Source organism: Buteo buteo, chromosome 9, assembly GCF_964188355.1.
Source record: "Buteo buteo chromosome 9, bButBut1.hap1.1, whole genome shotgun sequence".
NCBI classification, from domain to species: Eukaryota; Metazoa; Chordata; class Aves; order Accipitriformes; family Accipitridae; genus Buteo; species Buteo buteo.
In genome coordinates this window covers 18,946,840-18,971,788 of record NC_134179.1, presented here as the reverse complement: position 1 = coordinate 18,971,788, position 24,949 = coordinate 18,946,840, and the positions used below count along the sequence as shown (strand labels likewise).

The following is a 24,949-nucleotide window of genomic DNA, read 5'->3' as shown; positions in this document are numbered from 1 at the left end:
AAGTGCTGTTAGACAACAAAGGAATTGTGTTTCCAAAAAAAGGTTGAACAGTACTGATTAGCATTGCAAAGTCTGCATTTAACAAGATTAGTTTTTAAACTAAACAGTATATTTTAATTTTTTTATACACATGGACCTAACGTACATGGTGAATAACATCTCTTTTATAGGATTTTAAGTATTTGAGACACTTTATTGTTTAAAGAAAAGTTGCTGACTTCATCGCAAGTATAGCCTAGTAAAAATGGGGCCTGGAATAGTAAACTGTTGCAGAGCTGAGGCAGAAACTGGTAACCTTCTGACCTCTGACTTTTACTGGAAAATGATATGCAACATAAATTCAGGGGGCCTTTTTTCTTTCAAGTATGTATACGTATATATTCTAGTGGTGCTGTTCACAATGCTATAGTTGAAGTGGTGTCAACATGTTCATTAGAGCCCCTTGCTTTCGGAGCAAACTTTAAATCCACGGGTTTTTTAAGGGTGAAAAAGCTGCTGCAGAAACAGGCTTTGAACTAAAACATGGTGTTTGGAGGGGTTTTTTGTGCTCGGATAGGGCTGTTCTCTTGCTAGACGGATGTGCGCGTGTTCATGTGTATATGTGCGTGGACAAAACATCTGCGGGGAGGCTTGCCAGCATGCTCCTAAACCTCTTGGGCCCTTTGGAAATCGAGCTACTCACTTCCTGGTATACTTTTTAAGATTTTTGGTCTTCATTTTCTCCTCAATGTGGCATTTTATTAGTCTGGAGTGCCAGTTGTATCTGATGTTTTATCATCGCCATCCTGGTCGGCTCCTAGCAAGGTACATGCTATATCTCAGTCAGAAAGGGTTTTCTAAAGTGACTTTAGAGCTTGAGTCCTATTAAATATCCGCAGAAAGACTTGTCAGGGATGCTTTAGCTAGTTCTGAAACTTTTACCCAAATGCCAGAGTAAGGTTTATTGAGGCTGGAATTGCTGCCAGCGCTTGATAGATGCGTTTTGAGAAGGCTCATTGCATTAAAACTTCAGGAAAGAGTAAAAAAAAATGGGAATTTGCTAACTGGACCTCTCAGGTCAAGTCTGGGAAAGACATTTTGGAAAGGAGACCCTGTCTAGGGGGTCTCTGTTATTGAGGCTTGCCTTCAGGCCACTTGCCACCTATGGAAATGGTCTTTTTTTGAGGAATGGGGATGTGGGAAAGGCAGCGGTGGTCTCACTGAACCTTGCTTTATGTCTTGTTTGCTCAAAGCTCTCTGAAGATTGAGGTTATAGGGGAATCTCGTTTGTTTAAGCACACCCATGCCTGCATATACACCTCCTGTAAAAAAAAAACAAACGTGGTTTTAGCCTTCCCGCGTGGGGAAGAAGTAAAAAACCATGATCCTGAATGACCAAAAGGGAAGAGAAGAAAAAGATAGCAAATACCCTGCATCTCCTCAACTACATTTAATTTCAAAATGCCGTGATTTGGAGGCTTTTCTTCTATGGCCTTATGAGTGGCAACACTGTGGTCAAACTCTGGTGTTCACCTCTGCTGGATGCTTTTCTTGGCAGCGGAAGCAGCCAGCATGGCACTGCCGCAGCAGCCGGGTGCCGCAGAGGGGTGGCAGCGAAAGGCTGGGGACCGACACATTCATGCTTGCGAGCACAGGAGTTAACTCGAGAAGCATGCATTGCATGACATGTATTCAGTATATTATGGGCTTCCCTATTTTTAGGAGTTTGTAAAAGTTCCTTTTGGTTCCATCTGTCAAGAGCACATTTGCCATTTAAAAAAACCCAAATCTAATCGCCAGAAATACAACCCTCTAAAACTGTCTATTTTTAGGTTGTTCCCACAACCTACTTCCCCTTTTGGGGTAGGTAAAAGCACCTTCTGGGCTGGGTTTCCAACCTGGCTGAAGGTATCACAAGGATGTGAGTGCAAGCTTTGCATTTTCAGAGAGGCACACAGACTGGAAAGCTTAAGCCCCTTAGTAAGAGTTTTCTTTTCTCCCTTAGTCTTTAACCCAGACTATGTTAAGGTCTATTTTTGGGCTTTTTGGAAATTTTTCTTCTTTACAGGATTCATCACTGCTTTTAATCCTCACAAAGTGCGTTTTTAACCTGTTTATGTCCCTATGCACAACACACATCAAATTACTACCTTTGAAAACAGGAGAGAGATGCTCCTTCCTGTAAACATTTTAAAGTCTTTTTTAACATGTAAATTTATTTACTTAGTAAATAGTAATGACTCCCAGCTGCTTTGATCTATTGTAGAAATCCATATTTAACTGCTAGGGAGCTGTTCTGGGGTCTCGTGCCACTGAACAGCAGGATATGTTATCGCATAGCATGTTGATGCAACCTCTTATAAAGGCCCGGTATTGTGTCATCGTACAGGATAGTTATAGTACAGGAATGCAGAATAATATTATGAAAAAGTTTCATGGGCTGTTTTCCCATTGCTCTGAACTTATCATGAAGGACCATTGGAGGTCTGTCTCCAAATGGTGCGAAGAGATCAGAATTTACACAGCGGAGAAATAACTTGCTAAATTCTATTTAAAAAAGAAAGAGAAGCAAGTTCTTAGGTATGGGCGGGTGATGCTGAGCTCACAGCAATGCTATTTTGTCTTACTGCATATCCTAACTTTAAGATTCCTGTCTGGGGTATTAACAGATCTATTTTGTTTGTTTTTCAAATAGTCAGGCCAGGAGGATGCTGAACAAAGGCTTGGTACAGTCACTTTTAATCTAGAGTGGGGCTCTTTAATTCCCATGTTTAGCTCTCCTACATGGCTTAGAAGAAAACAAAAAATAATCCGTCAGTGTCTCCTGTTTGTGCATATTGTTTCTTGCCCCCTTTTTTTTTTGTGCAAGCCTCAGCCTGGGTTCAAAACATTTTTTTAACCTCCAAATAATTGTTGCTCTTTCAAGCTGGGAGTAGAAAGTGGTGATATTTCTTTATAAAAATGTATCAATGGCTGCAATGGGTTTTTTTCAGGCTTTTGTAGGAGTTCAGGCAACCTATAGGCAAAAAGGCAATTGCGTTTATTATTGCCGGGAATCTCAAGGCAGTTGTTTGGAGGCTGCGAAGGCAGGCGGCAGAGCCGGACGGAGGGGGAGAGAAGGGCCACATTATGTTCCAGATGACTGAGCAAGGATTTATATACCAGCTCACCTTTTTTTTTTTTTTTTTTTTTTTAACATGGGAGAAGAAAAGTAATAAGAGCAGGGAGGCAAGGCATTTGAAGCGGTCAGATGGCCGATGACTAATGGGATAGGTGAGCAGAAGCCCGCGGATTGGGTGTCTTAATGAGCACATTTCGCACCGAGTTTGGGCTGCAGTTCCCCTTCACCTTTGCCCTTTATTGACCGAACTGACACTTCATTTTTCACATACTTCCAATTATGCCTGAGCTTAAGTGTTGCCCTGCCTCCTTTCTTTCTTGCCTATGGATGGCTTGAGAGTGGCTGAGGCCACAGAAGATATTTTAATTTGAAAAACTACCATAGCAAGGCAGGTTTAGGGTGTAACCTGAAACTGCTGTCACTTTGCAGTTTCTCGGAGGAAAACAAAAGTTTTAATGTTTCTTGTTTAGCGCTTCCCCCCGCTTCCCCGTGGTGAGGTGGGGGATTGCTTTGGGGGTGGTTGTGTTGGCAAGGGATGTTTTCCTTGCGGTAAATCCTTTTCGGCAGTACAGGTGCTGTGGTTGAGAGTCACCCAAGTAAAGAGGTAAACCCGAGTAAAAAGCGGTGCTGTGCTTTAACGATGGCTCCTTGTTCCCTCTCAATGCGGCATCTTCTCAAGAGGCTTCTTGTGGTGTGATGCCCTGTGATGTACATCACCTAACGCTCTCCTAATGGAAAAACAAAGCATAATTGTGCCAGAACTTCTCAAGCCTTAGACCAGTGTGGATTTGTTGTTTTGGAAATATTTAATGCGTGAATGCAGATTTTAGTGTGGCCTGGCTATGAGGCTTTGAGAAGTGGCTGAAGATGATGCTGGGAGAGGTGGGTATGATGAAGGGATGGAGAAATCTCCAGTCCGCAGCTGCCCCTTTGCTATACAGGGAGAACTGTGGTATATGTCCCACAGCCCAAGCCTGTGTGCATTTCCACGTTGGCTTTTACACGTAGAATCCTTCCAGGGCGGAAACATCTGTTGGCTTTTGCAGGGCTTTGGGGGTTTCGGAGCATGCAGTTTTCCTACCGAATGTGAATTCTGTTGGAAATAGTTGGAATAAGATGCACTTGCATGGGGTGGATGGGTTTAAGAACAAAATAGCTGCTGTTAGACCTTAACTTCCCAGCAGCGCTGCTGGATTTTGCAGCGTGGCTTTCCCTACCAGCTCTGTCACATGAAGTTTGGGTGAGTAATGAGCAGGCACGTCACCTGTGTGCCGGTGGTGATTGCTTTGCATTTAAATATGTGGAGAGTGTATTGACAATTATTTACATCCAAACAGAGGCCCCTTAACTGCAGAAGTATTTATCTCAAAAAAAAATAATTGTATGAAGTATTACCTACTTTATTATGTAGCCCTCTGGCATAGTAATAGCATGGCATATTTTTACTATAATATGGTAATAAAAGAATATGTAAAAGGCAGACAAAGGTTCTGTCTTTTCACTAAGGTGACCCCTGTTACCAAGTAACTGCTTTACTTATGAGCTTATTAAAAACTCAAAAAAAATGAGCTTTTCATACTTCACAGGCATTGATGTGAAAATGAGCTGTCCTGCGAGTAGTTTTCTTGATCATTTTTAGAACAATTGATTAGCCAAAGAGCCGCTGTCATTAGTTGACATTGACTGATAGCAATTTGTCACAAGCTCCGAAGGTCAGCCAGGCAGTGGAAGCTTCAGCTTGTCTTTGATTGACCTTTTCTGATGCCATTATCATGCGATCGGTTAGACTGGATGTGACCCTCGATTGGAAGAGACAGGGCATTAGTCAACAGGGGCTGCTCCTGGTATTTTTTCTGGTGCTTTATGTATTGTGAATCTTGAATTAAGCATAATAGGCTTGTTTGGAAATGGACCGGTATCAGTTTTCTTGTTGAGGCTTTGCCATCCCCTTTTCTTTCCTTGCTTTTCCATCAAGTGGGCAGCGCTCGGTTTGCTTTAAATCAGTGTGAGTACCTGTGCTCACTCTTTGACGTGAGATACAGGATTTAAAACAATGCCATATTTATTTGAAACTCTTCGTGTAGGTGCATATTCTTCAACAGTACCAGCATTAATTATTTTTATCTCCTCAGAATCATGTTTTATTTTTTAACAGTGATTGAGTAGTTGAAGATTATGCTCATAACAACACGATGTCAATTTATCATTCTGCTCTAAAGCCGGAGGGCGTGAAACTGTTTTTTTCGTCCTTCTGGTTTGGTGGTTTGTTTTTTTTTTTTGTCTCATCAGTCTGATTCAGCTGTTAAAGTTAGATTTCGGCAGCGTTAAGCCTCCGTGTCTCAGCTAGGCAGGGTTATGCTTCCAGTATGGTGCATGGGAGAGTGTCCTCACTTGGTAGCGGGTGTCTGTCATGATTCAAGCATCAATCTATTCCCGGTGTCAGGATTTATTTTAATCGTTCGCATTAGCTCCCAACATCTGTTATTACCAGGCGTTTTTCCTTTCAATTTGGCAAAGCTAACTTAAATACTTATAAATGTTGCTTGTTTTGCCTAAATTGTGGGTAACACAGTTGTAAATGAATTCTTTTCCTTGTAAAAAACCTTCCTTCCTCCCATTTGCCATTCAGGGGAAACTTGAATTTCTCTGTCTAAGTACCAACTTGTTTTTCAGGTCAGCCCCCAGAGATAATAAGCAGTTCAAAACCAGCACAACCATTTCAGCATGGTTTAATGCAACTTTCAGTCTTTGCTCAGGAAAGGCTTCCAGCCTGGAGGGGAGCAGAGAGGCGATCATGTCAGTAGGCAGATCCTTCAGGCTGAAGCTATTGCCATCATTGGCAGAGCGAAAGAAGGGAAAAAGACTTTGGGAACTGTTTACCTTTAAAGTGGCTATGGAAGTACAAATATTCCTGACTTCTTGGCCTGCCTGTAATCAAGCAGGAAAATTCATGTGCTGGAGTCCTTTTTTTTTTTTTTTCTTTTTCTTGGCAAGTTTTTCTAAACTTAGAAATGTCTAGCCCATTAAACATCTGTGTGGCTGTGCGCAAGTCTGTGTATACATAGACATGTACGTAAGAACATGGCCCTGACCCTGAACTGACTATCCCATCAGCAGTGCAGGGCTTTTGCAGGCCCCAAAGTGTGTCTGCATGGCCCCAGGTATGTTACTGAGGACAGGGTCTTGAACGTGCCAAGCAGGGAACAGCGGTGGAAAATACTACATTGCTAAATCACATCTTGGGCCATTACCTAAAAACTCGGGTATAGTCAGGTAGGACTGAAGGGCATGTTGCTTTCCTCCTTGGATGGGGCAGAGAGAGGTTTGGTTGCAAGTAGTTGTAGAAATAGATTTGAAGTTTTTGATGTCCAAGATAACCTTTTTTAGCAGTACCTGAGTCTTGTGTTTTGAAGATCACTGATATGATTTGATTTAGAAAAATTGTTCCTTTATTCTGGTGGGGTTTTTTTTCCCCTACACAACCTGGGCGTGCTCCTTTAGGTTGCGGTGGCTCATTGAAACCAATGAGCTTCCCGTATGGCCCATATGCTTTCCATCTTGAAGACACCAGCACTATCCCCATTTGCCTCTCCAGGTCTTGGTGGCTTCAGCTGAGTCTTTTGCTGTCTGATGCAGGCAGAGTGTGACTTTCAGGTGTGCATCATTGACCTCTTTAAATAGGAGGTTAAAAAAGCAAATTCATGCTCCTGAGATGGTCTCCGCTTTTGAGAAACATTTTATCGCAATGAGTATAAACTCGTAAACACGCAGTGTTTCTGGATTAGTGGTGCAACAGGGTGTGCCATCAGGCTGCTTGGCGTAAACCATTTTCCTATCTCTCACGTGAAATGCTGGGAGGGGAAAAGAAAAGATGACTAAGGTTGGAAGAGAAGTCTTTAGAATAATGAATTATGTATGGAGAAAGTGGGTGCTTGTCCCGTAATGCAAGAACTAAGGGTGGGTGTTCACAGCACAGGAGCTTTCCAGAGCGTTAGCAGGTTTAAAACAAACAAAAATGTTTCACGTGTTGGGTTAAATTTATTGTTACAGTGTGCTGTGGAGGTCAGCAGGGGACAAAAAGAGATTAGACCAATTTCTGGAAAAATAGGTCCTTCTGTAGCTGTTAAAAACGCTGGTCCAGATGCAACCACTGGCTCAGGAAGCTGCCCAAGTGCTGGTAGTCAGAGCTGTGGCACAGTCGCTTCTGTGTACCCCCCTGTATCTATACGGGTTTCCTAAACACCCATTATTGCTCCTGGGAGAGATCGACATGAGATTGAGCTACTTGGACTGATCTCCTCTAGTTTCTATGTTAAAATAATTTTTAAAAATTCAGTTCAGGAAATAAGATACTGGATTTTTTTATTTATCTTTTTGATGGCTCTTGCTAATGCTGGCATGCTTTTGTTGGGAAGAAAGTAAGACATAGTTTGTATTTTCTCGCCCTTATTACCCTGGTGGTGGGAATGGTTTGATGCTATTCATTCAAATTTGACAGGTGATTGCTTCTGTAAATGAATGCACTCAAATCATAATTGTTGCAACAGAATTGTTTGATTACCTGGCAGTAGCCTCTTTCTCTCTGATAGCTTTGGGATCACCTGTTTGCTGAGAGCATTTGACAGTCCTCATGTTTATTACCCAATTGAATGTCAGTAGCAATTGCAGCTAAAGATAAACGAAAATGCAAGTACTTGTTGACCTTGACTTTTTTCCACAAGATATTGGACTTGATGGCTCTATTGCTGTTGAACTGATAAGAGTTATAAACAGTAGTTGAAGGAAAATGTTTTATTCCCAGAGGAAAATACCACGCTTCTGTGGGAAATGGCATCTGACTAGCACTCTTTGCCAAATTTGTTTGGTTCACCTTCATTTAGGCTGTGGGAAAATAAAATACAAATTTCCCCTTTTATGACTTTAATATCTCTGCAAACATGAATTCCTGCGCTCTTTGTGAAGTTTTGTTGGCAGACTGTGCCAGTAACATACAGTGAGCGCGAGACCTCACCATGTTTTACGATGTGCTATAATGAGGATTCTCAATTCTTCCTCATTTTCGGGCTGATTTGATAATTACAGGGAGGGAGCAGAGCTTTCTTCTCCTATTCCATGGGAAGCTTAATATGTCTATAACCAGCAAAGACTGGGAAATGCATCACTGCGGGTGTGTGTTGCCGGAGTGGGGCTGTGCTGGTGGGAGAGCGGCCTGGGGACAATGGCAAAGTTATTGCAGGGATGGGGGGAATGATACTTTCACAGGTCACGTTTGTGCCTGCTTTTTTGGGCAGGGTCTGAGGTGGGTTCCCTTGCAGTTTTTTGGGAGGAGGGGGCCAGTTTGATGTCGCTTGTCCCAGCTGCATTTGGGGTACAGGAGGGATGAGCCTCCTGCCCCAGCAGATCTTGCTGCTATAAGTCCCCCTTATATATATAGATATCTATATTTTGTATTTTATGTGTATATATATATATTTCTTCTTCATTTCTAATCCTGCTCCAATATGAAACCTGAAAGGAAGATTTCAGTGGAGACAGGAACAGGCAATAGGCTTTGAGATCTTCCGGGATGAAAGTCATTGTATAAACATAATGCGTAAAGAGCATAAAAGACGATGGAATTATATTGTTTAAAACATAAGTCCTTCTTGTCTCGACAACTGCTCTGATAAACTCTGTACAGTATTGTAGGAGCTTGTTAAAAGCACTGAAATGCAGGATTAAGCAGTGCTGTAACAGTTAGCAGAGTCAGACTAGTAATCTTATTGCATTGTATTTTTTTTTTAGGTAAGATTAAGCTGGCATTACATTATATGTTTGTGGGTGAGGGGGCATTCTTCAAGAGATTAATTAATAGGATCAGCACTGTAAGATGCTGACATCATTTTTTCTAAGCACATTGATGCACACAGGCTTTTTTTTTTTTTTTTGAAATTCATGAATGAGACGGGGACCTTCTCTGGGCGATCAGAGCAGCCCCTGCGGCTTTTGGCGGCGGCGGAGCCACCTGTCACCATGTAATTCATCGGGGACTGCTTCTCGCTGGCCTGGTGACCCACTAGTCAGTGCCATGCAAAATACCAGAGAGAGAGACCCAATGTCTCTTCTCCCCGAGCTGGTGCGGGATCACAGGGCTGTGACTAAGCGAATGCCTGACGGTGCTCTGGTGGGTCTTTGAACAAGGGTGTCTTTGGTAAAACCTTCTATCTCTCTGGCTTGTCTCTTCAGCCATTATGCCTCCTCCATGTAGCCTTTTTATCTTGGGTTTGGCATACTTGAACTTTTGCTGGTAGGGCTTGGGAGGTGGGAAGGGACATGGGAGAGCCTGTCTGGGCCTGTGACGTGCCGTGGGAGCAGTGTCACATCAAGGCGAGCTCTCTGCCACCCTCAGGCACTCTGTGGCTTGGGAACTTCCTCATCACCAGGTGGTATCTCTGGTGTCTAATAGCCACAGATGACAGATAGATAGATAGATAGATTTATTTATATATTTTTTTAAAAAAAAATTTTTTCCTCATGAGCATTGAAAATCTCAATCACAGAGTTTGCAGGCAGTTTTTTGTGGTTGCTCTTTGCAGAAGCATAATGTGGAGGTGTCAGAAAGAAGAAACTTCATAAAAATAAATAAAAATATAGTGGGGGCAGCCTTTTCAACTACTTGTCATTTAGTCATTTGTTTTTCTGTGACTGATCCTGTGCCACAGGAGAGCGATGGTTCTTGCAACTCTGATACTGTCTGTTGTCTCAGGGCTGTGAATTCATCTTTTGCAGAAGGGTGGGAGAAGACCTACTAGGAGGCACCACTTATGACCTCAGAAACAAGCTAAAGGTGGTGGACATAACCTAATTGATTCTTAAATCTTCCCCCAGCTCTCTGAATAGCAGTTAGTATCACATGGATGCATGCTAAAAATATTCTGGAGTCTGTAGCATCCTGATGGACTTCAGAAGAAGGCATATCTTAGCTCTGTCTGGTCAGCAAGTGAAGGTCATGGAAGCAAGGCTTGCAGGGTGGAGAACCTTTTGTTGCTCTCGTTGCCGTGCCAAGAGGATCTCCTCCCTCCCCAGCACAGAGAGCACTGAAGGAGAAACCCCACTGTGGTGCTCCTGCCTGGGGCCCTGGGTTATAGCACATGCACTTCTGCATTGGCTGCCTTCGTAAAGCAGGGGAAGGAGATAAAGTGGTCAGTGTTAGCTGAACTGCTTGAAGTAAAGTGTCACAATTTAAAACTGTGTTTCTTTCAGGGCACTGTAATGTCAGAGTGTAGCAGCCTCTTCCTAAAGAGTAGGGGATAAGATGCAGGCAAATTGCAGGGGGTGGAAAAGACGCAACAAAGTGGAGTTAAAACATTATGCTCATGCCTCCTTCCTTCACCACTTAGTAAAGCATCTCCTATTTATCCTCTCCTGTCCCTGGCTGTGGCAGCGAGGATGCCCTAGGAGAGGCTTTGGCACAGGATTCTGGCCATTGTCTTTTTTTCTGTATCTGTCTGGAGTAACCCATTCAAATTTTGCCTGAGGCTGGCTGTGTAAAAGCAAGAGTAGTGGTAATATTAATTCAGTATAACTATCAGTCAGACTTGGTGCCGTGTTGTAGTTTTATGATGGGCTGTAGGTAAAGCAGGGGGCTGTTTTGTCAGTTGGTGAGCAGACTGAGCCACAAAATCTTTGAATGTCAGTGTATAAATATTTATAGTTTGTGTGTGTGTTTGTTCATATATAGGCTTGGATGTGACTACCTCCCACTATTACACATTTATTCTGTGAACCTGGCAAGAAAGGTAGTAAAACAACCACCCTTGCGAAGTACAGGGCTTTTTCAGGACCTTTTGTATTTCCTTTAGAAAGAGCGTTGTGCTAAGTTCCTTGGTGTTACAGCTATCAGAAACAAATTAGCAAGCAGTGCTAACATTAGTGTCTCACCACTTATTTAATTCAGCTAAAAAAACCCTGAGGTGGCCATAATTTACCAAGTTGAACAGCAGACTGGCGAGCAGAGAGGGCTGACATAGCCACACCGTCAGGAAATCTGAATTTGGTGACTTGGTTGAATGGAATCCCAATAAAGTAACCAGCTAACAGTCTGCAGGAATTCAGGCTGCAGCAGGAGGAGCATGTTAATCATAACATGGGTGTGTCTGCTCTTCACCACGATTAATTATATTGTATCACTGAAAAGCAGGGTATGCACAGTTATGCAATTTTGCAGCATGGCTTTCCATATATAATGTTTTAATAAAAATTAGAATTGCCTCCTACAGATGAATTGAAATTTTGTGTGTTACTAATACACAAATTTTATTTACTGTTGCAGTTGGTGTAGGTGAAATGACAGTATTAAACTTAAAAGTGCCTCTGAAGTTGATAAATGCCAACTTGATACTAAACATATTAATACTCAGTTAAAATTAGCAATCAATTTACTTGAATATTGGAGGTTAGCCAGGGATGGATCTGAAGTTGTATTAGGTATATTGTACTGGTCTGAATACATCATACACTGTTGCAAAAGCATTGTGCTAATTTTAGCTTACAAAGAGGATGAAGATAAACTGCCTGCTGCTAGTTTGCCATATGCTGTCCTGGTGATAATATTCAAGTAGAAAATATTCTGCAGGGAGTCTTACTGTTTCAGTAAAAGAAAAGTGGAAAAGAGTTGAGCAAATTTCTGCTCCGTAAATGTATACAAAATAATAAAATAAAACAAATCTCAAATGCTGGTAGATGAGATCTGTGAAATTTGTTTTGGTTTTATTGGCTTTCATGGGAGTCAACTATTTGTTTTAGTATATATTTGATCCAATTGTATCCATTTCTTGCATGTAAATCTTAAAATCAATCTAAATAAAAATTGATCTTTCTTCTGGTAGGCAAAAATATAGTCTGTGTTGCTCCTAACTAGTTAAGCCTCCCATCCTTCAAGTTTAGTACAGGAATAAAGTCTCTGCTGAGCTGATTTTTCAGGAGTTTCTCCTTTTGCTTTGTTTATTTAAAAACACAAAACATGTTCCAGTTGCCATACGGGGAGGATTTTGCTTTTGTAGCTTCACTGAGGAGCATTTGCCTTCTCCATCTGCACCTGCGGCCAGAAGAAGGGTGCATGAGGAGGGGGTGCCCCGGACTCCCGGGCTGCGGAGGGCTGGGGGGAAGCTTTGCATTAGCAAGTGGTGAAAAGCTTGACCTTTGAGTGACCCGGGTCAAGCAAACCACCCGCTGAAATGTCCCATTTGGACATAGATACCTGTGGGGTGAGGGAGGAGATAAAGGAAGGGGGAGGAAGATAAAATAATCCCATTGACCTGGGAACTTCTCAGATATTACAAGTGAGGGAATGGCGGGAATAATAAAAGAGTGGCAATATTTGCCTGTGTGTCGTCCCCCTTCCGCCCCAGTATCTGTGTAATGTCATTTCCAAAGGGCTGGAGTAGATAATAGCAAATGTGCTTTCAAGTATCGGATCAATCTCTTGAAGTGATGGGGAAGGCTGGATGGTCTGGTCTGGCGTGTGCTGGAGAGTGCAATACAATCCTCATCGCAGCAGAGAGAATTGTATAAATGGACAAAGATCCACTGATTACATCTTTTGCTAAAGTGTTAAGTGAAAGATCTGGCTATAAGAGATGGCTGGTCTACTGTTGTCTGGTCTTCTGACTTGTTTTTATTGGGGTTTTCACAGGAACAAATACCAATTACCAAAATAAAAGCAAGCGGTGTGGCTGGTCCGTATCGTAGTAGGACATATGCTCTTGAGTCAGCGTGGGCAGGAAGTTTGGCAGGTCTGTCCCTTACCATTGCCATTGCATCTTTATCTCTTTGGTTCATTGTTTGCCACTGAGTGCTTGAAATTCCAGTTTCCAAGTAAAAGCTTCCTGTTTCTTGCATTTACATTCACTTTGGTAAGACATAAATTTAGCTATCTATCAAGAAGGGCTTTTTGTTTTCTCAAGTAAGGCAAAATAGGAAGAAGAAATTAATTCTGATTTGATGATAAGAGGTAGAATTTTGCCTTTTCCCAGATTCTCAGTGGCAGGAAGCATGAGGTTGTATCCTCATGATAAGGTGATGGATGGGAGTTAAATTCAGCCTTTCCATCCTGAGTAATTTTAGAAGGGGCTCTGAAGTCCAGATCTTGTTTAGAAACAGAGATGGGCATATTCAGCCTTCATTAGCTATAGTTTCCTTGCGATAGCCTCACTGCTTGTAAGTTTTTACTGTTCTGTGCAGTATTCAAAGCTAATAATGCACATATTCTTGTAGTCATCTCAGTCCTGAATTTCCCTCTGGAGAGTTTCTGTTTCTCTCCATTGACTGTGGAGGAACTCGAGGAGGACTAATTGCCTCGCTCAGACACTTAGCTTGGCAGTCTGACTTAAATGCTTAGAGTAAGGAGGGATGTATCTGTGCTAAAACTTGTCATTTCTTTAGGAAGGAAATGTTTGCTCAGTGTGGAGAAGCAGAATAAAGAGTTTTGTACCACTGAAGATTAGAGGAGTGGGCTCAGGTGTTGCGTGTGTGGGTGAGGCTGTGTTTTCTGCAGCTCCTGAGCATGCTGGCCTGAGCATCTCATAACACTTGTTGTCTTTGTTGACCTGTATTGGTAACGTGAAGTGTTAAAAAATCTTGGCATTCATAGAAAAAAAATAATTTATTAATATACTCGGGGTGGGACGGGACGGGACGGGACAGTGGCTGTATTCCCATGCCTAGCTCTAGGAGGCCAGGTTTCAAGCTTTCTCTGCCATCAGGAGGTTGCTTGCTTTGTCTGTGTGTGTGTGGTTTTGGTACAAGGTTCTCACATGACTCTGGGAGCTGGGGACTTAAATATAAAACCTGATGGATGGGGCTTGTGAAACTTGGTAGCAACACTTTGCTCAACTTCCAACTAAACAGCATTGAGGTCTTTCATGGGATGAAAGGGTCTGTGAGCGAAACCTTGAAACGAAACCTGTTGCTGAGTTGATGTGGTAGGAATGGCCATACTCAAAACAACTCAGGGCTTTGCTTTGTTGTGCTGTTTGGGCGTGGGGTCCTTTGGCTGCTGGCACTGCAGCTGTTGGGACTTCTCTCCATGCACCTTCCTTGCCTGCTTTTAAATGTAAAACCAAAGTTAAACCTACTTCCACTCCAAACTAACAAGGTGTACATTCAGTCCATTTAAGTGCGCTAATAGGCGTTCAAAAAGGCTCATTTGTCCGCTTTGTTTTGTAGTCATATTTGTAGCAATCCTCACTACCAGATGAGGTGGAGGAATTTTTTAATAATTTCTGTGCAAAATATAGAACTCTTATTTTCATATTGAAAACAAGCAAGTCTACTTGGATGCTGTCCTGAAAAATATCTCCAGATTGTGCACCATGACCCCACTGTGCTTCAGGGCTGCTTCCTTGGGAAGCTGTGACTGCAAAGGCTGGGGATGGTGCTGGGTTTCAAGTGCTGGAGGTTTGCAGGGGTAGAGGGAGAGCAGGTTACTGGCAGTGCCAGTGCAGGCTTTCATTCAGCACCTTGTCAGCGTGCCTTATCTGGGATCTTGAGGGATGGCTCTCCAGGGTAAATCCGAGGAAGGGAACTGAGTGAGGTGCTTCCAGGGATGTCCCAGCAGAGGCTTCCTAGCGAGCTGTTCTGCTTGCCCGACAGAAGCCATAACCTGCACAGATCCCTGTAGTGCCTCGGAAAGTTGGGCTTTCCAGCATGTTTGTTGACTGCTTTGAGACTTCGACCTCCTTATTTGCAACTTGTGTCAACTTTAAGCTGACATGTACAGCACCTGCCATCCTGAGCCTCTCCTTGCATGCTCTTGCATGAGGTTCATGTGCAACTCACAGGTGCAGAAAGCCTTCTGGGCTGGTGAGAGGTGAGCATAAGGGAGAGCCTCCCCATGGTCTTACAGGCAAGAGCATATTGCCCTCTCCAGGTCCATTTTTCCTTCTTTAGGTCACTGTTGAGATCATATTCATTGCAAATATGGTGGTTATGTCAAAGTCTTTTCCATAGAAACTGTTAAATAAAGTATAGGTAAGAATGCTTTTTAGCTGAACTTTGAATTTCAACTGGCAATTATAGATGAAAATCTCTGTCTTCCCTTCTCATCTGCCTAAACCATGAATTGCAGGTGAAGCTGGTCAGTCAGTTAGTATAAATGACAAAACTCAAAGTTGCTTTGCATAGAAAATAGCAGCATGATTAGCAATGGTTCAGAGGCTGGCATTGTTGGCAACTGTTCAGATAATTGGCAGATATTTGTGAAAGCATTTTCCAGTCTCAAGAGAATCGCCAGTTTTGGAATCGGTGATTATTGCTTTGGCGTTGCGTTGGGAAAGAGTGCAGGTCTGTGACTGGAGACTTCCTTTTCTGCATGAGAAGACTTGGTGACCTAGTCTTAAGACAGAAACGCTTGCCTCCAGGTTGTAAGTCGTCAGCCATACAGCAAAAGTTGTGTATGGATGAAGCAAGCAGTTCACAAACAGTTGGAAAATTGTGTTTCCGTTCCGTTCAACATGCTATTAGTTTATTAGAAGAGACTCATTCAGAGTGATGGTGAAAACTGGAAATAGTATTTACTAGGATTTACTTGACTGTGGCAGGATAATTATAATTTGAATACAGGTTTGCAAGTATTTTCTTTCCTTTTTGTGCATGTCTGAGTGTGTGTGTCTCTCTCTGTATATATAGCAAAACTATCCTGATCCTTATCAAAATAGTCTGCTAATGTTTTCCTGTCTTTATCGAGATGCAGCATGAAAGAACCACTCTGATTCATATATTTAAGGGATGTTATTCTGACCTCAAAAACTGATACTTCCTTAGCTAGTGCCAGCAAGCCCTTTCTGTGGTTTCAGTCCCCATTTCTTCAGCAATTAAGAATCAGGTGGCATCAGAATAACAGCTGATTTTAATAGCCACTTTAGCCACCTCCGTCATGCGGAGGAAGCATGCAGGGCATCTGCAGAGCCTTGGAGCTCTGCGGTGTGACCTCAAGTGACCAGACACAAAAACCAGTGCAACTCTTGAATGGAAAGGTCTGCATCATCCAAACTCTGCTGACTCTTGTCCAAGAACACACTGTTTACCTGTTCCTTCCAAAGTGGTCAATTTTCTGCACGGCCAAGATGTGATTTTTTTTTTTTTTTTTTTTGCTTATCTCAGTGCAACTTGGTTGGTTTTAGTGAAGCTGCTCTTCACTTACATGTAGATGTACAGCGAGGATTGTGTTTTCTGTTTTGGCGATCAAAGATAAACATTCCCACTGTCGACCTATATATTGCCCCTTCTTTGTGTTTGAAGATATTTGTATATTCATCTGCAAATATGCAGGCTGACCACTCCAATCAAAAGCAACAAATCTTACCAGGTAGCTCCAAAATGCATCTTGCTGAAGGCAATGTTTGAAAATGCATTGCTATGAGCATGAAGCAGCTAAGCTTCTGTCTGGCCCTTGAGATGTGTACCCAGACTTTAATGAAGGGTAGGGTTTTCCTTATCCTAATAAATAGATTTTGTCTGGGGAGGTAAGAGGCAGAAAGAGGGAACGTATTTGCCCAATCCTAAATAAAAGGCTATTTATGCCTAATACATTGGCAGAATTATTCCAGAGTAATTCATCCATGAGAAAATATGATCCTTGTGTCACTGCCAAGGTCAGAGAGACCTATGGTGATCTACAGAGGATGTTCAGGTCACCCAAGTTAAATCTGCCTAGGGGCCGACTTAGCTCATGCATCACATTTTTTTCCAAGATTAATAAAAGCAAACATCTATATATGAAGGCAGGGCTAAGAGTGTGGTCAACTCTCTCCTTTGAGCCAAGGTCTCCTGTTTTTCCCTTCTCCTTTCCAGGTTGCTCCTTCCATTTCCTTTCCATTCTTCTCTTTTCCCAGCATTTACAGGATGCTCAGAAAAGTCAGTCTTTTCCTGTGCGTGGCAACTGATGTCTATAAAACCCTTGTAGTTGATAACTGCATGCACAGGAAGGGCACAGGGACATTGCTGGTGTTTATCCAGGAGCAGTGTTGGCTGTCTGCATGTGCGTGGTATGCCCTTTCACATCAGTTGAGAAGCACATCTTGAAAATTGGGGCAAGAAAGATGGGATACACAGTAGAAATATATTCCTTGGTAACCCCAACTGAGAGGGTACCATTTGAGCAACAGGATATTTGGCAGAACCGTTCTGAAGGCAAAACTGGTGATATTTTAGGCACTGCCAAGGCTGCCCCAGGAGGAGACAGGTCAAGTGGTGAGCTGGGCAGGTGAGAGTCCTCTTCCATCACTGGTGGGTGGAACGGGCAAGACAAGGTCCTCAGCCCTTTCAACAAGGATGAGGTTGCTTCAGCAGAAAAGCAAGATTATTCTTCCATGTGGTCAATACCTGCCATGGGGAAGCTGATACCTGTGGTTTATAGCCTGCCAGAGCCTGAGGTTTTCTTTAACTTTCTTGGTTACTCGTTCATGTCATTTAAAGTACATCAGATTACTAAAACCAGACAGTTTTTGCTTTCTATCCATTTCTACTACTCTTGCTATTAGATATAATGGCAAATGCTGTGAATTGAAAAAGAAACACCAGAAATCTTTTTGACTTTCTTTTTGAAGGATGTTTGCATTTAGGTTTTGGTTTTTTTTTTTAAGACACTAGATGGCTTATTGCTATGACCCAGCTTTGCTTTGAGATTTCTGTGGGATTTTGGCTAAACACTCTTACTGTGAAGGAGTGGAGTCAGAGAGAGATGAAGTGGACATGGCTGAGTTACCTCCTTCCCATCCTTCATCCCTCCCGCAGTTGGGACTTTGATGCCAGTAGATGTAGCGACATAAATAATACCCAAATTCTGGAGTGCACCAGAAGTTTTTCCCTTTCCTTCCATCAGTTTGCCTTTTCAAGGTAATCCTAGGTAGCTGATGTCTAGCAATACGTAGTGGTGGAAGGTGAAAGAGGTAAAAATAAGGCATGCATGCACCCTATGGGGAAGTTTTCAAGTGTCCAACATTGATCTGACTTTATTTTCACCTTCATTGTATGTTTTGGACTCTCTGACATCTGTTTGTTCCTGGATGACTTGCATTTGGGTTTGTTGTTTGTTTGCTTTAATTTGGAAAAAAACCACATCCTAACCTATAACTGCACTGTAAAATAAACAGCAAAACACCAGAAGCTGTGATAGAAAGTTGTAGGAAACCAAAAACATAGCAGTGACGTGAATACATTAAGCTGGAGCCAAAGGGGACATGGTAACTTAGTAGGACTGAAGTGTCTGAAAGGGCTGTCAGTGCCTGTGTGGCCCTGGGGAGGACCATGAAGGGAGCTCAGCTTCGGTGCTGAGCCTGGCGGCCAGTGCCCAACCACAAGGAACAGAGACAAGACCACCTCCTCATCGCTGTTATTTCTCTGAAAGGCTCTCTAAGCCCTCTGAATTTCCAGGCTCTGCCACAGGGGCTGGTTTCATGCCAGCCGGCTGGATGTGCAGGGATTGTACCCCGACCCGCCCTTTGATACCATCCCACCTCCCCGCACCCAAGGGATATTAGCAGAGGTGAGAAAGTAGATTCCACTTTTTGGCGGTAAGTGTTTGTAGCAGAAGGGGAGTTAGTAGCCTGAGTGCCACAGTGGTCGTTGCTTGATCCCTCCCAGCCATGTAGAGCAAGGGAAATCTGGGCAGAGCGAGCAGCCCTCTTCTCCAGCAACTGCTGCTGCACCCTACCCAAACTGAGGCTTTCTAATCCCAGTTTGTGCAGACGAGCTCGAGCGAAGTTTAGCATGGCTACCACTAGCGGTTGTGCTTCAGTCGGTGTAGAGTGACACCCATGGGTGCCCTCCACCTCTAGTGCCACGCTCTACTGGGTGCTGCCCATGTGAGCCACAGGCAAGGTGGTGGGAGATGATTTCTGAAAGCACCCCTCTCCTGCTCACCATGCCAAGCAGAGGGCAGCGGGAGCCGTGCGAGTGGCAGCTGTGTGCCTGCCCGCTGGCCGCCGGAGCTGACGCCACCACGCCTTTGCTCTAAAGCTCAACTTCAGGTTTGTTTTTCCCATTGTGGCCTTTTTTAAGCACCACCTCATCAGAGCAGATTTGCCTTTTGTGTTGGAGAGGGACAGTCAAGTGGAAGAAAATTTTGTGTGAGCTTGGCTCTGTCAAATCTACTTATCTCCTTTCGCCTTCTGCACCTCCTTCCCGAGGAGCAGCCTCCCGCTATTGTCATGGGCCCTCCAGAGCGACCGGCTTTTGCTGGAAGAACAAGAGCAGTGGATTTAGGGCACCAGGCAGCAAGGAGCACCAGGGACAGCACAAGAAAAACATTATTAATTCTGTCTACGCCCTTCCCTTAAAAGGTCTGACAGAGGGTTGCGTACATTGTAATTAAGGTGGTTTTTCCTGAGCTGATTACGTGCATGGTAACATAAGGTTTTGTCTTTGGGGAGCAAAGCCAGCATCTTCTGAGCGTCCCAGGCAGCGTTAGGGCAGGGTGAGGGGAGGGAACTCAGGGTGCGGTCCAAATGCCATCCCTTCAGTCGTGATTGCAAATATTTCTAACATTTGCTTAGAAAAGAGGAGCGTAAATGTTTTGCGTCTAACTCCTGCCTGTTCATATGAAGCCCAGGTACTGGAAGGTTCCCAAGTCCCTGTCATTCTACTCCGCTCTGCCCAGTAGTTTAGGCCACCACATAGGTACCTGATTTCCATCAGACCTCAAAGACACCTTATGGAAACGGTTCTTCTAGGTGGACATGGCCAGCCCTCTTCTCCACCCTTCTTTCCATAGCTGTGAGATACAGGGTCCTGCATTGGGAACCACCAGACTGCCTCAGAATGGTTTTTGGATTGACCCTCCATAACAAATCAAAATTGTCATCTTCTTATTTTAAGTATGAAGAAATAATTAATTTGTGCCTTAAGTTCAAAGCCAGATGTCTTTCACTAACTAGCCAGTCAAAAGGGTTCAGTGGCTATAATTTGCTGGAGTAATGGCTGCAGCAAGTGGATCTTGTATGAGGTGATGAGTGTTTTTTGAAGCACGTGCAATGGCAGCTGAGATGTTGTTACTGTCAGAAGAGGAGAGGTAGATGAGATGGAGGCATTTTATTCTCTTCCCTTTTCATTCTGCCTTTTGCAGTTGCAAATGGTGCTGCTGTGGCATGCAAAGTGAGATTTAATGTTAGTTTTCTTTCAATAGTGTCTTGGTTTTCATTGTCAGATGTTACTGATGAACTAGGGACAGGGAAAATAATAATTTTTTTGTTTTGATGCTACTTTAAAATCGGTGACAGGAGTGGAAGAAAATACATTGCATCTCAGCAAGAACATTTTCACTTGACACAAACCACATGGGAACTTCCAATTGGAAATATCTTGTGTGGGCTTGGTAGGTCATGAATCCTGACTTGCCTGAGCTGCAGCTAGACTAATTCTGCCCTGTTTGTTATGGTTATATGACTCCTGTGACATATGGGATCCAGCCCTGCAAATGAGGATTTGGGGCAGACAGTGTCTGAACTGTACTTCCTGCAGGGCACACTGCAGCTTGGGCCAGCATTGGTTGGTCTTGAATCGGCCCCAAATAACATGCTTTAGTTTGGTCCAACAATCCCAAGCGTTTTGGTTTGTCTTGCCCAACAATAAATTTTTTTAAAACTTCTTTCAATAGAAGAACCCAATTTCGAATGGTTTGAACAGTAGCAAGGTTCTGGCACGTATTTTCTGTTGTAAAACATGAAATCTACAGCATCATCTCCTTTGGAGCAGGCATGCAGGCAGGGCCCAGGGCAATTTAGCTGTGTTTAGGGAAGGAAGCCTGCTTAAATGCTCCACTGTAATAAACTGTTTCTACAGATAATGCGTCCCTTAGTTTATACATAATATGCTTCTGATCTTTGCTTTGAGCCTCTTATAGCTGCTTGTGCTCAGTCCAAGAGTCAAGTGTCTTAGGAGCTGGATAAACACAAAGATAGAGCCAGTTGTTAAGGAGCTATAAAGATTTACAGAAGTTGACCTCATGGCCATTTGGGGTATTAGTTGGGTGTATTTCCCCAAGGCAGAGCAGTCCTGTGCTCCTCCTGCTGCTTGTTGTGCTCCTGCTTTGCAAGGGAGTAAGTCTGACTGAATCCAACGGTGGATTTGCCTGTGTCTCACCCGTATGCAGTTGACTTCTTGTGGAGAATGCAACTGCTGGGACCTTTAGCTGGGAGGGCCAGCTCTCCTGCTGAGGTTGGAGAGAATAGGTTTCAAAAAAAGACCTGTATTTAAACAAAATGAGAGAATGACTGAAAAACAGCTTTTCCCAAGAAGTGGTAGGGTCGTCATGCTGGCTTTTAGGTTAGGGGGAAAAAACCCACCTGTTTAAGCTTTTTACTGTTCTTAGTCAAACCAGGATGTTACTCTGTTTAACCAGATACTTTTCTTTAGGGTATTTGCTTCCAACTGCTCAAAGTAAACTTCTGTTGCTGGCAGCAGAAAGTTGTTTGCTTCCCATACAATGAATTGCTTTCTTTTTAATATTTCATTCGACACATAGATGCATGGCTCCAGAAATATTGCACAACTTACCCGTAATAGCAGAGTTTTCTGAACCCCATTAAGAAGTGCTGTGTTGTGCAGGAGAAGAGGTTTCCTTCATTTCAGCTGCAGAACAAATGAAAATGAGTAAAATCTGTGGGGTTCCCCCCCCCCCCCCGTTCATCAATGCTCATTTTACTCTTTGCGTAGACAGCTAATTTGCTCATTGCTAGCTTGAAGGGAATTCAAGTCAAAAAGGAGGATCTAGTTACCAGAAAAAGGTGCTCCTGTCTCTCAAGAACAAAGTACAATGAGTCAAGAAGAAAACTTTTTGAAAATTTGTCAAATGCCAGAGTGTAATTTACACTTGTCCAGGTTACTCCATCTATGAATATTTGTGTAGGATATTTTTGCAACTGTTTACTTTAGTATCTTGTAAATATGGGTACTATCGGTGACTGACAACCTCCTACTGTTTATGTCATGGTCTTAATCCTTGCATGAAACATGCACTGCATGTACTTAAGAGATGCATGCAAACCCAAACACATGGTATTTGTTCCTTGCTAATGCTTCTTTCCTGCCTTATTGTTCCTCATTAACTTTTTATTTAGTATATTTGAAAAGGCCTTTTCCTCAAGGAATATGAAAAAAAAAATTGGTCCCTCATCAACACCAAGTTTCAGATTTACAAGCAGACCTACATAATTATTGTGAATAATCTTGCAGGTTGTTCTGTAGGCCATTCAATGTGCTGAGATGATTGCTATTGACCTCAGAAACTCCTGGAGTGGGTGCTTCCATCACATCTCACTAATCATGGATCCCAACCAATAGAAAATGTTTTTCCCGAATAAAGAAATGCGCAGTTACTTTAAGCTTTCTGAAATACCTTCTGCTGTTAGCCCTGTCCTCAGCTCATGTACCTTGCTCGGGCATTGGCAGGTTGAGAGCAGTCACAGTGGGTTAATGTTATATATGCAATATATACATACATGTGTGTGTGTAAATTTTAAAAGAATGTATTTGGGGGAAATCTTCTAAATTCATGGGCCTTTTCATGTCAAAACTTCTAATTCTCCTCAATAAATAGGTACAACTTGCATTACCAGCTGGGCATGCATCCCCAGACTGTGCCAGTGCCTTCCAGCTCTCTCCTGGCATATCTGAGCTCTCAACCCCCTGTGCTGCTCAGCTTGCCTCCTTCCCCACCTTGCTGTAAGAGAAATGACCATTTCTTAGTAGTGAACTTGTCCTGGTATGGTTGTGGACATGAATATTAGCCAACCTGACTCACATCAGAGTCATTTGGGTATGACTTTTGCTCACCACATTCCTTTGCCAAGTTGGAGCTGGTTGTGTCAGAAACAAATTAAAAAACACCAAAAAAACTCCATATGCTTCTTTTTTGCCCAATTCCATTCAGCGCTGGTGGTCTGAAGTGGCAATCCTTGTTTTAAGTCCTGTGAACAGTAGGTTGTGGAAGATTCCTTCTCCCTTGCTCTTGTTTTACGGAAAAACTTGTTGCATCCTTGGAGCTGCTTTTTGAGAATTCATAATTTTGGACCTTATAGTAAAATTACATTTCACACATAGGCCTGTTTTTGCTCTGCAAAAGTCAGCATGGTGGATGTGTGGGTATCCAGCACATCTCCAATGTGTGGAGATATGTTTCTGTAAGGGATTTCATAGGTAAAGGTGCAGAAATTATAAGTTACTCTAAATTAACACAGAGCACTGAAGCAAGGTTTGGGAAAGTAATTTTGCCACTTGAAATCTCTCTAATACATTAAGTTACTAATGAATCCTGCTTTCCAGTTACCTGGAAAGGTTACTAAAGATATTTGGGTTCTTGGAGGGGTTAAAAGAGAAAGGAACTGGCAGAGCTGTGGATGGGCAGTGAACAGTTAAATATTTGGCTCAGATAATGTAGGATTTCTTATGCCAGCAGAAGCAGGAATTTGAAGAACTTGTATCTAAATGCTTTTAAAAAAAAATTTATGATCTGATTTTAAAAAAATCACACTACTGGAAAGCCCACAAACTTTGGGGCGTTATGTTAGGTGTTTCAGTTCATAGCACCGAAAACATTGCAAGTCTGGTACAGAAGTCAATAGTTTTTGTCCAAACGCAGCACATATTTAAATTGTATTAGCTTACTAAATGCAAAACTAAGTGCAAACCATAAAGTTCTTCTAGGAGGCAGAAGTTGCTTTTAACAGGAGAAATGTGGAAACATAAAAATGAGTTCAACATGGGGAGCTTTTAGAGGACACTGATTTAGTCAGTCCACTTAAAAGTTGCTCTGGGTCTTTCACAGGGCTTCATGTCTTTCACACTTTCTTCTGTGAACTCCTTAAAGCAGTGTATTTAGATGTTTATCTAGAAGTGGACTGTAAAAGATGGAAGGTGGTGTTCATTGTGTGGTTTTGTGGACCTCAGCAAAGCTGGTGCCCTCCTCTTGCCCCCTCCCAGCAAACTGAAGAGTGGACTCTGAAACCTCTCTCAAATCTCATGACAGAGGTGTGGGAAGCAGGCTTTTTAGGAATAATATGGTTTTCTTTGGTATAAAAAATACTTGTACTCCAAATACAGATTTGATTCTAGGACAGGGCTACATGCAGTGAGAAATAACCTGTTGTGTCTGGTGAAGATACTTGTAGTAAAGCTGTATTTGGCACTTTGCTATTGAGATTTCTAGGCACTTAAAATTATTCAAGCATGTTAGTCTAAAGAATTACATGCAGAGGCAATGGATTTTGTAGTCGAGCAAAGGGCCGGGATTTTTAGGACATCTGAATTTGCAACCTTCCTGAAACATCCTTGACTTGAGATTGGGACTATTTATGTCGTATCTGGGCAGCTTCTATGGTCGAGGGATGGATTTGGGAGCTGGGGTGGCTGGAAGTTGCCTAGCTATGCCACACTGCCTGCCTTTCCAACATTGCAGGGTGATGACATTTAATTTTGGTTCCATGTGGAAGCGAGGGATGGGGCTTTGAATTGCCACCTAACTCCTGCAATGGCCACGGCCACTGAAGGCGAGCGCATGTGCCCAGTTGCTCTCCAGAAGCACCTGTTTTGCCAACAATGGTTTATAACAGATCACCCAGGCCAAAAAGAGCATTACCCACTCGAGGAGCCGCTGTAAACTTGGTTGCCCTTTGCTGCTTCTGCCTCCGATTTTTGGGGGAGTGAGAGGGGAAGGGAAGTTGTAGGAGGCGATGGTGGCAGAGAAGGGGACGCAGTGAGAGGAGCCCCCGCTGGCATGGCCAGCCTGACCCATTCAGCAGGGCTGAATACGATAAATGCCGCTTTATCCTTTCTTGAAAGGAACAAGATAGCGCAGCCTAAATGCCTGGGTGTGCT

General features: G+C 43.0%; 1 protein-coding gene across 4 annotated transcripts in view; it reads left to right on the top strand.

Annotated features, from left to right (window-relative positions):
- MEIS1 (Meis homeobox 1) overlaps positions 1-24,949 on the top strand; it is a 111,238-nt gene that overhangs the window by 29,930 nt on the left and 56,359 nt on the right. The gene's annotated exons all lie outside the window — the stretch shown is intronic.